Below are 12,767 nucleotides of genomic sequence, written 5' to 3' on the forward strand. Positions count from 1 at the left end.
CTTCCTTCCTTCCTTCCTTCCTTCCTTCCTTCCTTCCTTCCTTCCTTCCTTTCTTTCCTTTCTTTTCCTTCCTTCCTTCCTTCCTTCCTTCCTTCCTTCCTTCCTTCCTTCCTTTTTTTCTTTCTTTGACAAAGAAGGGAATTTATTTCAGTGAGGCTAATACAAGGAAGACAGCACACTAATGTCTCAGACTATCTCCCTCAGTTTCTTCATTTGAAAAAATGGCTATTATGGGGCGCCTGGGTGGCGCAGTCGGTTGAGCGTCCGACTTCAGCCAGGTCACGATCTCGCGGTCCGTGAGTTCGAGCCCCGCGTCGGGCTCTGGGCTGATGGCTCAGAGCCTGGAGCCTGTTTCCGATTCTGTGTCTCCCTCTCTCTCTGCCCCTCCCCCGTTCATGCTCTGTCTCTCTCTTTCCCAAAAATAAATAAAAACGTTGAAAAAAAATTTTTTTTTAAAATAAAAAATAAAAATGGCTATTGGTAGCAAGCCCCGCTTGCCTGATAGGGACACCTCCATAAAGGCCCCATAAGACAGTGTATTCTAAAACCCAGTGCAAATGGTAGTTTCCGCTGGGGTGGGAGTGGGGGTTCTAAGATGGGATTCTGTTCCTAAATCTAGGTCAGTCTCTCTGCTTTGGCTTTCCCTCGCCCCAATCCTTGCCCTTCTGGGGGATGGTGGAATCAGGCAGGCTATTGCCCTAGGGGCTGCAGAATTACCCTAATGCCGGTGGTGGCTGTTGCCAGAGAGCCTGTGGTCAGAGAGGACAGATCTCTCTACTAGGCTTTTCTTCCTCTGGGGCTCCACATCTTCTCCCCTGAGCCCCGTCTCCACCTTCCTTCTGCCATGCCTGCTCAGCGTCCTTGTCCCCGTCTCTCCCCTGCCCAGTGGCCTCCTTGTCCGGCTCACTGGACAGGGGCCCTAATCGGATTGGACAGCTGAGATATGTGTGGCGGCTGAGAGCAGGCGGGAGGGAAGCCAGTGGGAGGATGGTATGAGGGCTGCCCCTGGCACTGTCCAGGCCTCCCAGGCACCACCTTGGTCCTGCGGACTCCCGGCTTGGCTTGGTCCTGGGGAAGGGGTGCCAGAGGAGGCTAGGAATGAAGATTAGGGGAGGGGGGAATCCACCCAGGACCCCAGGACCTCTTTGATCTTTGGTGGCCTAAATGACACTATCTCTGACCGTGACCTGGAGGAGAGGACAGCAGGTGAGGGCCAGGCTGGCTCTGCCCCCTCCCCCATTCTCATGGCCCTGTTTTCTTCTCTTCTTGTTTGGAAATGTGTTCACTTTCCCCATCCAGCCCCTTTGGCCAGTTCCCCCTTATGGGTCACATCTGGGAGCTGCTGGGGGCACCATGTGTCTGCCTCACTCTGGGCTGTTTCCTCCCCTCCAAGGTATTTCTCTCATTCACTCTCTGGGCTGGGCGCCAGGACTCCTGGGTTTCCCGCCTGCCTCCTGGTGCAGGGCTGTCCTTCAGGCCTCCAGAGAGTCGCTAAGCTGGTTTCCTTCCTCCTGTGTGGGGAGGGCCTTCTCCCTGGGCTGGGAGGTGTCAAGAATCCCAAGTGGGATAGGGGTGGGGGCACCACAGCCCCTGGCACTGTGTACCCCAACTCCTCCCTCCCAACCTCTGACTCAGCTTGGGGGCAACACATGCCCTGCCTGGAAGGCATGGCCTGTTCTCGCCTCCAGGCTTTCATCTTTACATGTGGGCAGCCCAGATCTTCTGCTATTCTTTCAAGCTTTTTTTCTCATGGTATCTGGGGGTGGCCATTGAAACCCCTATGTCTGTACCCACACATTTTGGGGAGCAGAGGATTAGCATAATTAAGGCTGGGGCACTATTTTGTCTTCTCTCCAGCTGGGCCAGGATGAAGGAAACCAGCACAAACTTCCCCATGCCAATTCCCTCTGCCCTCAAAAGACCAGTCAGTGGAGCCAGGCCCTGCCCTCTCGGTGCCCACAATGTGGTTGGCACTGATTTGTCAGAAATTGGGAAGGTTTCCCTCTAGACTGCTTGCCTCCGCTCTCCTCTCGGAGGGCAGGGACAGCTCTAGGATGGCAGGCACTTATGGGCAGGCCTCTCCCCTAGGGAAGGGGTGTGGGATGCCCCTGAGATGGCCAGGTTGGCACTCTCCCCAGGCTGGAGTCCTGGACTTGGTTTGGAGCTGGGAGTTTGTGGGGGAGAGCAGGACACGGGCCTCCCTGCCCCCCCTCATTTCCTGCTCTTTGGGCAGCTGTGGGCGAGAAAGGCTGCAGGGACTATTTTTAGTCGGTCTGTCCCCTGGCAGGAGGGACGTGCAGAAAAGCACGGGGCAGCAGAGGGGCTGGCCAAGGTGAGGGTAAGCAGGCAGGCGGAGGAGTGAGGAAGAGCCAGAGGGGCAGCAGACAGGGCAGAGAGGCACGCATTGGGCTGGGGCAGGGTCTGGCAGAGAGGGTCCTGACCCAGGTAGATGGGCTGGGCTGGGATGAGGAATACTGGGCACCCCTTGGCGGGTTCTCTGTCCTGCTAGACTTAGAACCCTGAAAGGGCATTAAAGACCACTTAGACAATCCCTCCCCCTTGTGGAGGAGCAAACAGGCCTGGGGTGGGGGCAGGATATTCCTTGCACTAGGACATTCAAGCAGTCATCTGGCTGCACTGGGACCCCTTGCACCCATCTTCTCTCTTCAGGGTCCCTCACCACACCTGGTTGTGTCTCCCTCCCCTGCTGCAGCAAGGAGGACCTGGTTGTTTCCTTCTCTGCTTGTTTATGCACCGTCTCCCGTAAACCCCAGCTTGGTTTGTTTAGAAGTCTCCACTATGTGGAGAGAGCCTGTGTCCAGGCTGGAAGGAGGTCAGGGTTGGGGTTTGTTTAGGTGGCCTGTGGCCACTGGTGTGGATCGAGGTCCTGGGCATCTGCCAACAGGCTCACAGGCTGGCGAGTCTGGGCTTAGAGACACCTCAGGGAAGGGGCATCCAGTCTCACTCCACCTTAGAGACCCAGAGAAGCCCCGGATTTGCCCGCAGTCCTGAGATGAGCTAAGGATAGACCAAGGACGGGAGTTTTGCAGGCTCTCCAGAGCCCCCATCCGGCCCCACGGAGGTCATCCTGGTTGTTTGCCAGTGCCCTCAAGAAAGGAGGGGCACAGGCAGAAGAGTGGGTAGATTACCAGAGGCTTCCAGCCACAAGTCAGAAGTGAGCCCTCCTCCAAGGCCTGGGGGCAGAGCACCTGGTTGAGCTTTGGGAGGAGAAAGTTCAGGAGAGAGTTGCGGTCCCTCAGGACTCAGTCTCCGGTCTCAGTCTCACCCCCAGGGCCACCATGTTGCACAAAGACTGTGAATGGTGCCCCCTGGAGTTGTTCAGGGCCCTGCCTATGGAGTCAAACGTGGTGCTTCTGTCCCCCACCTTCTTTCTTTCAATCAGCCTCAGATCCAGCTGGAAGGAGGTGTTCCAGGTGGGCTTGAATCCAACATTTCCTCCCCCACTCTGCCTCCTGCCACTCTGTCTCTTATTCCTCTGTTGCCTAACCCCTCCCCACCAAGCCTGGCACAGTGGGCCACAAATTGTGGTGCAGGCACCCCTCCCCCCTCTCCATTCAGTCTCTATGTCTCTGGGGGCTGATTTATCCTGCCCCCCCCCCCACTCCTGCCTGCCTTCAGGCCTGCTGCAGTGTGTGAGAAATCAGTAGTGCAAATGGATTGAGGTTGTTCAGCCAGTCCATTCCCCTTGGGCCCCCCCCCCCCCCCCCATCCTCCTGGGACTTGGAGAGTTACCCAGTCCTCTTCTGGCTACACATACACAGTGATATACACACCTAGTGGCTGTAGCTAGAGCGCTGAGCACAGGAATTACTCTTTCTGTCCATCGCTGCCTCTGTCCCTCTCATTCTCTCTCTTTCTCTCATATACTGGGCTGGCCTTAGCATGACAAATACCCTTGACCATTTATTTTCTAGCTTGGGTGGAGTGGGGGTGGAGGGCCTTAGAGAGCAGGAGGCTGCCAGCCAGAGGTGGGGGGAAGCAGGTGGGTAAGGGAGATGGGGGGGGGGGGGGGGACTAGCTGGGGAGGGATTGGGTGACAGCCCACCCCATCAGCCTCTGGTAACCCAATCCCTACACCCCACCCTCCTGATTCCCCTCCTGTTCAACAGCTTCAGCAGCTGCTGGCAGAAGCAGGGCTGGCAGAAGTGTGTGTGACTGCATGTGTGTGTGTGTTGGGGGTGGAGAGGGGCTGTGGGGGCAGGAGGTGCTGCCAGGACATGTTAAAGGAGCCGCACAGCCTGGGTACGACTTGGGTGGCAGGAGGAGGTGGGGCTGGTGGGAGAGTGGGTGGTGAATGATGGCAGGGGGCAGGCTGCAGGGGGGCAGGGCAGCCTAGGGGTCTCACAGAACTTGTCTGCACTAGAACAGGGCCTGGCAAGCTGGGGGTGGGCAGTGATGAGGGGACAGGGGCGGGTACAGCTGTGGCTAGCCCTAGGATGCCTGTTCTTCGCCAGGGGGCGCATGTAACCATGGAGGACACAGCCTGCCTCTGTCCCCAATCCCTGGGCTGTGCCTGCTGGGCATCACAGTCTTGGTGACTAAGTCACTTCTGTCCTGGGGCTGGCAAGGTGCCAGGCTCAGCTCTTCTCGGTAGGTGAGTCACTGCCCTGGCATCTCCCCCGGATGCAGCTGAGTCACCGGGCTGTGCCTGCTGGGCAGGTGGGCACCATGCTTGGGGTGGGGTTGGGGGACCATGTATGTAGCCTCCGGTGTCTTCTCTGATCTCTCTCTGGCATGTCCTGGCCCTATCCACCACCCTGCAGCTCTGGTGTTTGTCCCATGTGCTCTATTGAGGGGATAAAGAAGGAAGCAGCGTGGTACTGAGTGGAAATGTTTGATTCGGAGTGAAGGGGGGGGCGGTTGAGAAGGGGCCTGTGGGTCAGAATCTTAGCTCTGCCGCTGGCAAGCTGTATGACCTTGAGCAAGACAATTTCCTTTTAGTACCTCAGTCTCCTCATCTGCACAATGGAAACAGGAGCCGTGCCCCAGATTACCCTTCAGTTCGAATCAGAGGGAGTGGGGAAGTGAGCGTGCTTGTGGGAGGAGCTCCCCCAGGGATGAGGGGGGCGGAGGGCAGCCAGGGAGGGGAAGAGGAGTCAGGGGCTGGGCTGGTTCCAGCAGACATTTCCCACACCGCCTGCATCCAGGTAGTCTCTTCTCACTCACTACCAGTGTGGTGCTATTCTTGAATAGGAGCTCCCCACCGGCTGTGAGAGGGAGGCCTTGTTTTGCTGGAATTGTGGGCCTTCCTGGGGGGGGGGGGGGGTCTCAGGGCTATTTTGTATCTCCTTTGAGCGCTGCGGGCTCTCTAGGGTTTCCCTTTGGAGAGATATCCCTGTCTTGGGAAAACAGTGGCTCAGACTTCTTCCCCAGCCCATTGCCTTCTGTATACAGGACGGGAAGGGCAGGCCCCAAGAAGGAGTGTCTTTCCTAAAGAGTGAGGAGCCCCCTGGCCTGTGGCTTTTCTCAGTCTGATAGTCTCCTGCTGCCTACTGCACTTTTCTCCCCTCCTGTGTAGGGTCCCTGCAGGGTGGGGGTGGGGACCCTGCTGGGGGTACGGCACAGCTGGAGTTCAGCTGCTGCAGCTTGAAGACTCCTGGCCTCCCACCTGGGGACCTCTCCTGTTTCCTGGAGTCAAGCCTGGGTAGGACTAGAGCCTGGACAGGCAGTACTGGGTGCCCTGGACAGGGGGAAAGTGCCCCAAAGGCCTGTGGGCTGTGTGCTTGTACATCTGGGGCCAGTCTTCTGTGCATGAGTGTCTGGCCCCCTGTGGGGAGTGGATGTGTGGGTGCATGAATTTCTTCCTCCATCTGCACATGGGCCTACCGCCGTGTCTGTTCAGGAGTGTGCCCCACACTGCCTCATGACCTTGTGCATGCCCAAATGCCTGTCTTATATGTGCATGTTCTGTTTGACTCAAGGATGTGGATACATGTGTGCTCTGAATATGCATGTGGGTGTGCATATATGGGGGTCCTGCATGTGCGTTTACACATCTGAATCTCAGTGTGCACGAATGTACCTGACCCTGTGTGCTGGCACGTATATGTGAAGGCCTTTCTTCGTGGGAGGCAGTGTACCCGTGTTTATGCACACTTGCATTTTTGTGTCCATAGCTTTAGCTAGAAGGGATACTGGCAAAATCTAGGGCAGGAAGAGCCTGTGTGGGATAGGGGTGGCTGGCGCTGAGCCCCCTCCCAAACTGGTCTCACCCGGGGCAACGCCCCCTGCTGCTGGTTAGGCTCAGGCTGGAAGGCCTGGGCGGTGTGGGGGGGGGGGGGTGGGGGGGGAAGGGGTTAAGCGTCGGCGTCCACATCTGGGAGCCATTGGCGCATTCCTGCCCGCTGAGCGCATGTTTGCGGATGGATCTGGACGGGACAGGACGGGAGGGGCTGGGCGGGCGTTTCGCACCGGTGGACGGAAATCCAGACGAGAGCACGAGAGCGAGAGACAGCCGGGCCTGGAGGGCGGGAAGGGGCCTGGGGAAGCGCTGCCCCAGCGCCCTGTCCCTGTGCCGGACCTCAGAGCAGATCATCCCACCGACCAGGCTTGTCCTACTTTACCAAGGCTGGGGGGCTAAAGCTGGAGGGAACAATCAGATACTCCGATTCTCCACCCAGCTGTGCAGCCGGTGTGATGGTGGACAGAACCCTGTGTCCACTCCCGACCTCCTGTTCCTCTTCTGTAAAGCGGGGGCCGTCGGGCCGGTGGCTTTGAGAGCTTTGCCAGCCGGGTCAGGCTGAGAGTCTTCCTCACTGGGGTGGAGGCCTGGGAGTGTGACACTTCCCCTTCCACTGGGACGTCCTGTGGGGGCACTTGTGGCCACTTCTCTGACCGGGGAGGGGCGTGGTGTTGTTCCTTAATGATTTTGCTTCCCCCCAGTAGGCTGCTACAGGTGGGGACGTGATCCTTCCAAACGGAGCAGCAGGCTCGAAGGGGGCCTGTGGCTGTGCTGGGAACTGGGGTCTCTGCAGATGGAGAGTGATTCAGATCTTGCCCCGCTAGAGCAAGAACGAGAGCTCTTCTGGCTCCTCCAGACTGGGCCAGGAGAGAGAAGCTGGAGTCTGAGAGTCCTCTAGCACTGAGGGGTGCTCCTGGGCGCCCCCTGGTTGGTTCTTGGAAGATCCAAAGGCCACTGCCCTTGTGGGGGAAGGGTACTTGGCAAGGAGATGCTGAGGGGTTAGGTTGGGCTCTAGTTCCTCAGACCTGCTCGAACTGGAGAGGTGTTTGGGGGAAGAGGAGAGGAGTCATTACTCGAGGGAGGTATACCTACTCTTGCACTTCCTTTTTTTTTTTCAGATGGGAAAATTAAGATTCAGAGAAAGGAAGCGACTTATTCAAGGTCGCACAGCTCTGAGTTCCAATTGATCCCCAGAGAAGGATTATAACTATAGGAGTTAGGGGCTTAATATCTAGGGCCAGAGTCACTATATTCACTTCTATATTATGCTGTCTTCCCCGGTTTAGGTGTTGGGCGTGTGTGTGATCTGTGCCTCTGCGAGTGTTGGTACGTGTGATTGGGGGCAAGGGAGTGTGATACCACACACTGCTGTCCTTTCTCGGCAGAGTCCTCTTTCCATTCTTTCCGCAGAACTCCTCCTGCCCTCTCAGAATCTCTCCTTTTGGGGCAGAGGGAGGGAATTCTCCCAGATTCCCACGGTCCAGCCTTTAGCTAGGCGCGTCTCCTTTAAGACTCGCCCTTCTCCGGGTCTGTTAAGGAGGGGCGGGGGGGCGTGATCCCACAGGCCCGCCCCTGGCTGGTGATAGGTCGGTGGGCGGGCAGAGGCGGGTCTGGGTGGGGGAGAGGGCCGCCCCTCCTGCTCCGTACCCTCCGCCCCCCTAGTCTGGGGCTCCGGGTAAAGTTTCAGCCTCCGCACGTGACTCGCCATGGCCGCTGCCTTCGCCCCGCGCCCCTGAGCCGCGGCCCCCCAGACTGCTCCTCTCCTGGGATCCCGTACCCCTGACGCTTAACAGCACCGAGGCGCAGGGTCAGGGCAGACGCCGAGCCCGCGGGCGCTCTGGACGGATTGCTTCCTCCCGCTGCGAGGTAACCTCTGCCCCGGGGATTTTGGAGAGCCCCCAGCTCCCGCGGGCACCGGGGCCCCTTGGCCTGTCCCTGATAGGAGCTGCAGGCGGGGACCTGGTGCTGGGCGGGTTCGGACGGGAACCCGGGGTTTCCTGGGCTTCCTACCCCGCCGCCGCCGTGCCCAGGGTCGGGGAGTCCAATCTGTGCGTCTGTCTGCGCCCGAGTGTTCGCGCGCAGCCGTGAGGCATCTGGGGCGGTCTGCCGCGCGTGTCCCCGGCGCCCGAGCTGTGGCAGAACTGCCGCTGGGAACTCCTACTCCCTCTTGCTTTCCTCTTCAAAAACAAACAAAACAGAAAGACTTTCAAACCTGTTTGGGGAGAGATCGGATGCCCAACGGACTAGCCCCCTCCTTTTCCTCCTGTTATCTGAGCTGCCCTGTGGTTTGGGGAGAATCAGCCCGGAGGCCCACCCCCACCGGAGCAGGCGGCTGGGGGGCGGGGCCCGCTCAGCTGGTGTCCCCCGTGGAGTGAGGGGAGCCGATCGAATTGGGTAAGGGAGTCAGTGCAGTACCAGGAGGGAGGTCTCTGGATCTAGTGCTACCACGGGGTTATGGAAGCTTTTTGGGGTGAGGGGAGGACGGAATGGACTGGTTGTCTTTGCTCTGCAGAGGGTGTCTGGGACCTGGTGCCACCCACGAGGAGGAGAAGCTGCTAGCCAGATGTGGATGTGGGGGGGGGGTGCTGGAAAATCAGCTTGGCTATGCCCCTTCTCCTCTCTGGGCACTGCCCTATTGTCAAGTTGCTCAGTGGGAAGGGCAGCAGGCCACCAGTGTGCTAGGCTGGGGATGGGGACCGACTCCTATGGAAATCAGACAAGAAAAGCCCCACAGCCTTGAAGATGTTTCTCTGCCTCTGTCCATCCTGTCTTGGATAGGATGCCCATGTGCTGGCATGGGGTACCCTCAGCATTCAGCTGGTGCCAGCTCCTTCTACCAGATTGCTTTCTGCCTGTGGGCTGTGTGCACATGTGTGTGTGTATATGTTCTTAGAGGGACTATTCCTGAGAACACTCCCCCACTTCCCCACCCCCTTCTGCTAACTCCCCCTCACTTTTGCTCCTGACCACCATCCCTCCTCCAGTTTCCTGGGTGGGAGATTCAGGGATGTCTCTTGTCCCTTTCCCTGGCTGCAGTGGTCATAGGGCAGGGTTGTTCTAGGGAAGTGGTTCAGTAAAGGCACCAGGTCTTGCTACAAAGTGGGCTTGAGCGCCAAGCACTCCTTCAGGGCCTTGTGCTTGATGGGGAGGCTGGGTTGGGGAAGACCCAGATTGGAGCGGGGGTGGCTTGACACCTTGGGGCTTCCCCCTGTTGGGGGTGGAGATGAGTCTGGGGGAAGAACAAGAGAAAGAGTATTTGGAGCTGGAGGAAAGGGGGGGTCTGGGGGTTTCTGACTATGAAGGGTGTTAGTGTACTGGGAGGGGCTGGGACATCAGTTCTGTGTGGGAGTCTGGGCTACGTTGGTCCTGAGACCGAGCAGTCACTAGGGTCAGACTGGGGTAGGCCCTTGGGAGCTGAGGATCTTAGATTTGGACTTTGAGGGTGTGAGTGAATGTGCATGAAATGGTCCATGCAGGAGTTTCCCCACCAGACTGGTGAGGGCAGTGCAGATGAGGTAGCAGTTCTGAAAAGACCCTGGGTTTGGAATGGCTTAATCCTGGCCACCTCCTCCTATCACCTCTCAATCTCCATCCTTAATTTGACCCTAAATGCCCCTGCTACCATTCTGGGACACTTCTCTGGTCCACCTCCTACTCCCAGCCATGTGGCAGCCTGGCAGGAAGCTAGCTGTGGGCAGCCCCATCCTGATCACCCCTGTGCCTCCCCCTCTGGGCACAGTCACCCACATGTGCCATGACGCGGTTCCTGCCACTCTGTCTAGTGTGGGGTAGAGGACATTGTCTGAGTGGCACTTCAAGTCTGTTTTGGGGGGATTGACCCAGACCTCGGTTAATTGGCTCCTCCTCCCTAAATCCTTTGGTCTTAGAAGCTGGCTCTGCCCTCTAGGACCTTTCCCCCCAACCCACTTCTTGCTCAGACTTCTAGGTTCTTTAGTGGGGTAGTCCTCAGAACTGTGTGACGTGAGGGTGCGGCCTGCTCCAAAATATAAACCTCAGTGCCTGGTTCCCTGCGCTTTGGGCAGCATAGGCTGGGCAGGGCAGGGCCTGACCTGGGCTGAGCTGAGGGATGGGTGTGTTTGGGCCTTTCTGGAGGTCTGTTTAGGAGTAGTGTCTGGGATCTATGGTGATGGGCATCTAGGGAAGGTAATCCTATCCCTGTGACGAATGAACATGGTAATCTCCACTTGCCCAGTGCCCCACGCCCCTTTCTGGTGGCAGTGGTTTTGGGAGTGTGGGAAGCTGGCAGGGTCCCTGGCAAGATGACCAGGGTTGTCTTGACTTACTGGGTTTTGGGAAAGGCGTGTGGCAACTGATACCTCAGCTCCCAGGGCTTTGGCCGCACATCCTCTCTGATGCCTGCTGTCTTTCTTCCCTCCATTCCCCTCTCCACCCTCTGGCTGCTGTCTAGAGCCCACACGGTTTGTAGGGGATAGAGGGTGGGGGCGAGGGCCTGGATCTCCGTGTGTGTCCAGGGAGTGTTCTGGGGATTGGCAGGATTGGCTGAGAGTGTCTGGGTGTCCCTGCAGGGTGGGTGGTGTGCAGGGACCAGGCCCAGAGTGTGAGAATGTGTCAGCGTCGGTGTGTCTGTCCCCCGTCTGGCTTGGGTGTGGGTGTCTCTTGCTTGTCTGGATCTTGCCTCCCGCTCCAGTCCCCGCCGGCCCCCGCCCCCCCCCCCCCCCCCCCCCCCCACCAGTTGGGACCGCCTGCTTTCTCTCCCTCTCTCTCTCCGCAACTGGAGCCTCCCTTGCCTGTTCCTGGAATTTGGAGAGGAGGAGGAGGAAGAGGCAGGCAGACAGACCTCCCACACTGTAGCCCGCCTGCCTGGCATCATGGGGAAATGAAATAGGTGCTATGGAACTAAGGTTTCCCTGCCTTCTCTAGACCCTCCAACACACATCACAGAGTCTAGGGAGCCACGTTTACAGAAGGGCCTTGGGCTGCCCCCTACCTGCCTGGCAGTGATGCCTCCTTCTTCTACCCAGCATCCTGCCTGCTTGGCCCCTGCCGGGACCTCTAGGCACCACTGTCAGCCCCGGGAGCGGATGGGGGATTAGACTGCTGCCAGCCTGGCCAGCACCTGTTGCCAACCCCCAGCGCTGTAACTGGAGCCGGCCATGGAAGGGGGCTACAAAATGACAGGTGGAATTTCTGCAACCAGGCAACCCCCCCCCCCCCACTGGATATGCCTTTGCCTTCCGGCCGGAATAAGGAAAGCCTACCCCCCCACACCCCCTCTGCAAGTGTCAACCTGATCTCAAGGATGATGTCCCAATCCTGCCTGTGGGGGCAGGGCCTGGGAGATGGGCAAAGGAATGAGTTTATTGCTGTTTGCCCAGTGACCCCCCCCCCCATCCCCTTCACAGGCTGCAGAGCTGAGCTGCCCTTGTTTAAGTTAACTGAGCTCTGTTGCTCAGGGAGGGCTGGGGGGCATGGGGGTTGTGGATGGGGGTGGTTCTCGGTTAATGTTTTAATTGCATAAAAACTGGGAGCTCAGCTCCCGACCAGTGGGGAGTCTGGGTCTGGCTGGCCGCCCGGTTTGGGCTAAATATAGTCTGGGACATCTGCAGAGAAGGGGAGGAGGGTGGAGGGAGGGTCCTTTCCCCCCACCTTCCACCAAGGTGCCCTCGTCTGGGCGGGCACCTTGGAGCAGGGAGGGGGATTCCTGAGCACAAAAGGCTGGGGAGAGGCGGTGGGGGCTGGGTACAGTTGGGATCTCGCCTGTCTGGCGGCCAGTAGCTGCCTGAGATGAACCCAGAGGCTCAGGACAGGCTGGAGTGGGGTGTGCGGGCTGTATCCAATGGCTCTGCTCCCCTCCCCCCAGAGCTGCCTGAGGTCAGGCAGTCTCCGTGTGTCACAGCGCCCTGCCGGCCGCCGCCGTGTGTCACCGTGACCCACTCTCTGTGTGCCTGTGTGTACACACCTACCTAGGAGTGGCTCCCTCCCGGCTCCTCCCCCAGAGCCTCTGTCCCCTGGGTCCTACCGCAGATCCCCAGCCCTCCTTCCTTCTGCCCCTCGGCCCACGGTGAAACCTCCAGCCCAGGAATCGAGACTTGAGAAGGGGAAGCTGCGGTGGGGAGTTCTCTGATCTCTAGTCACGGCAGGAAGTGGAGGGGAGGGGGAGCAAGGGGGAGAACCGTGAGTGGCAGGCCAGGAGGGAGGGCCCATCAGCCCTGCGACCAACCTCACACACTGCGATAGGGGGTGGCCACCCTCCCAGCTGGCCCCCTTCCCTCCAGCTCCAAGTGGGGGAACCTTAAGGGACAGCTGATTCTCTAGGGGCTGGTAACAATCTTTATCACCCCCCAACACTGGAAAAAAAAAGTCTTCCTGTCACGTGGCTGTCACTTCCTGTCCCACTGTGGTTCCAGGGATGTTTGTTGTTGGTTGCCATGGAGATAGCCACCGTGGGCACTACCCTGGTTCTTGTGGGGAGGGAGCTGCCCCTCCCCCCAGGGCCACAGTTGGGAAGGGACTTGGGGGGCCTGCCTTGGGGGCTATTTCAGGCTGAGTGTGTGTGGTCTCTGATGCTCCAGATCCTCTAGGC

General features: G+C 58.7%; 1 protein-coding gene across 1 annotated transcript in view; it reads left to right on the forward strand.

The window, feature by feature from the left end:
• Window positions 1–12,767, forward strand: part of CDC6 (cell division cycle 6) — a 45,858-nt gene that overhangs the window by 25,653 nt on the left and 7,438 nt on the right. The gene's annotated exons all lie outside the window — the stretch shown is intronic.

This window comes from Herpailurus yagouaroundi, unplaced genomic scaffold (genome assembly GCF_014898765.1).
Source record: "Herpailurus yagouaroundi ecotype Mexico unplaced genomic scaffold, PumYag 189, whole genome shotgun sequence".
Classification (NCBI taxonomy): domain Eukaryota; kingdom Metazoa; phylum Chordata; class Mammalia; order Carnivora; family Felidae; genus Herpailurus; species Herpailurus yagouaroundi.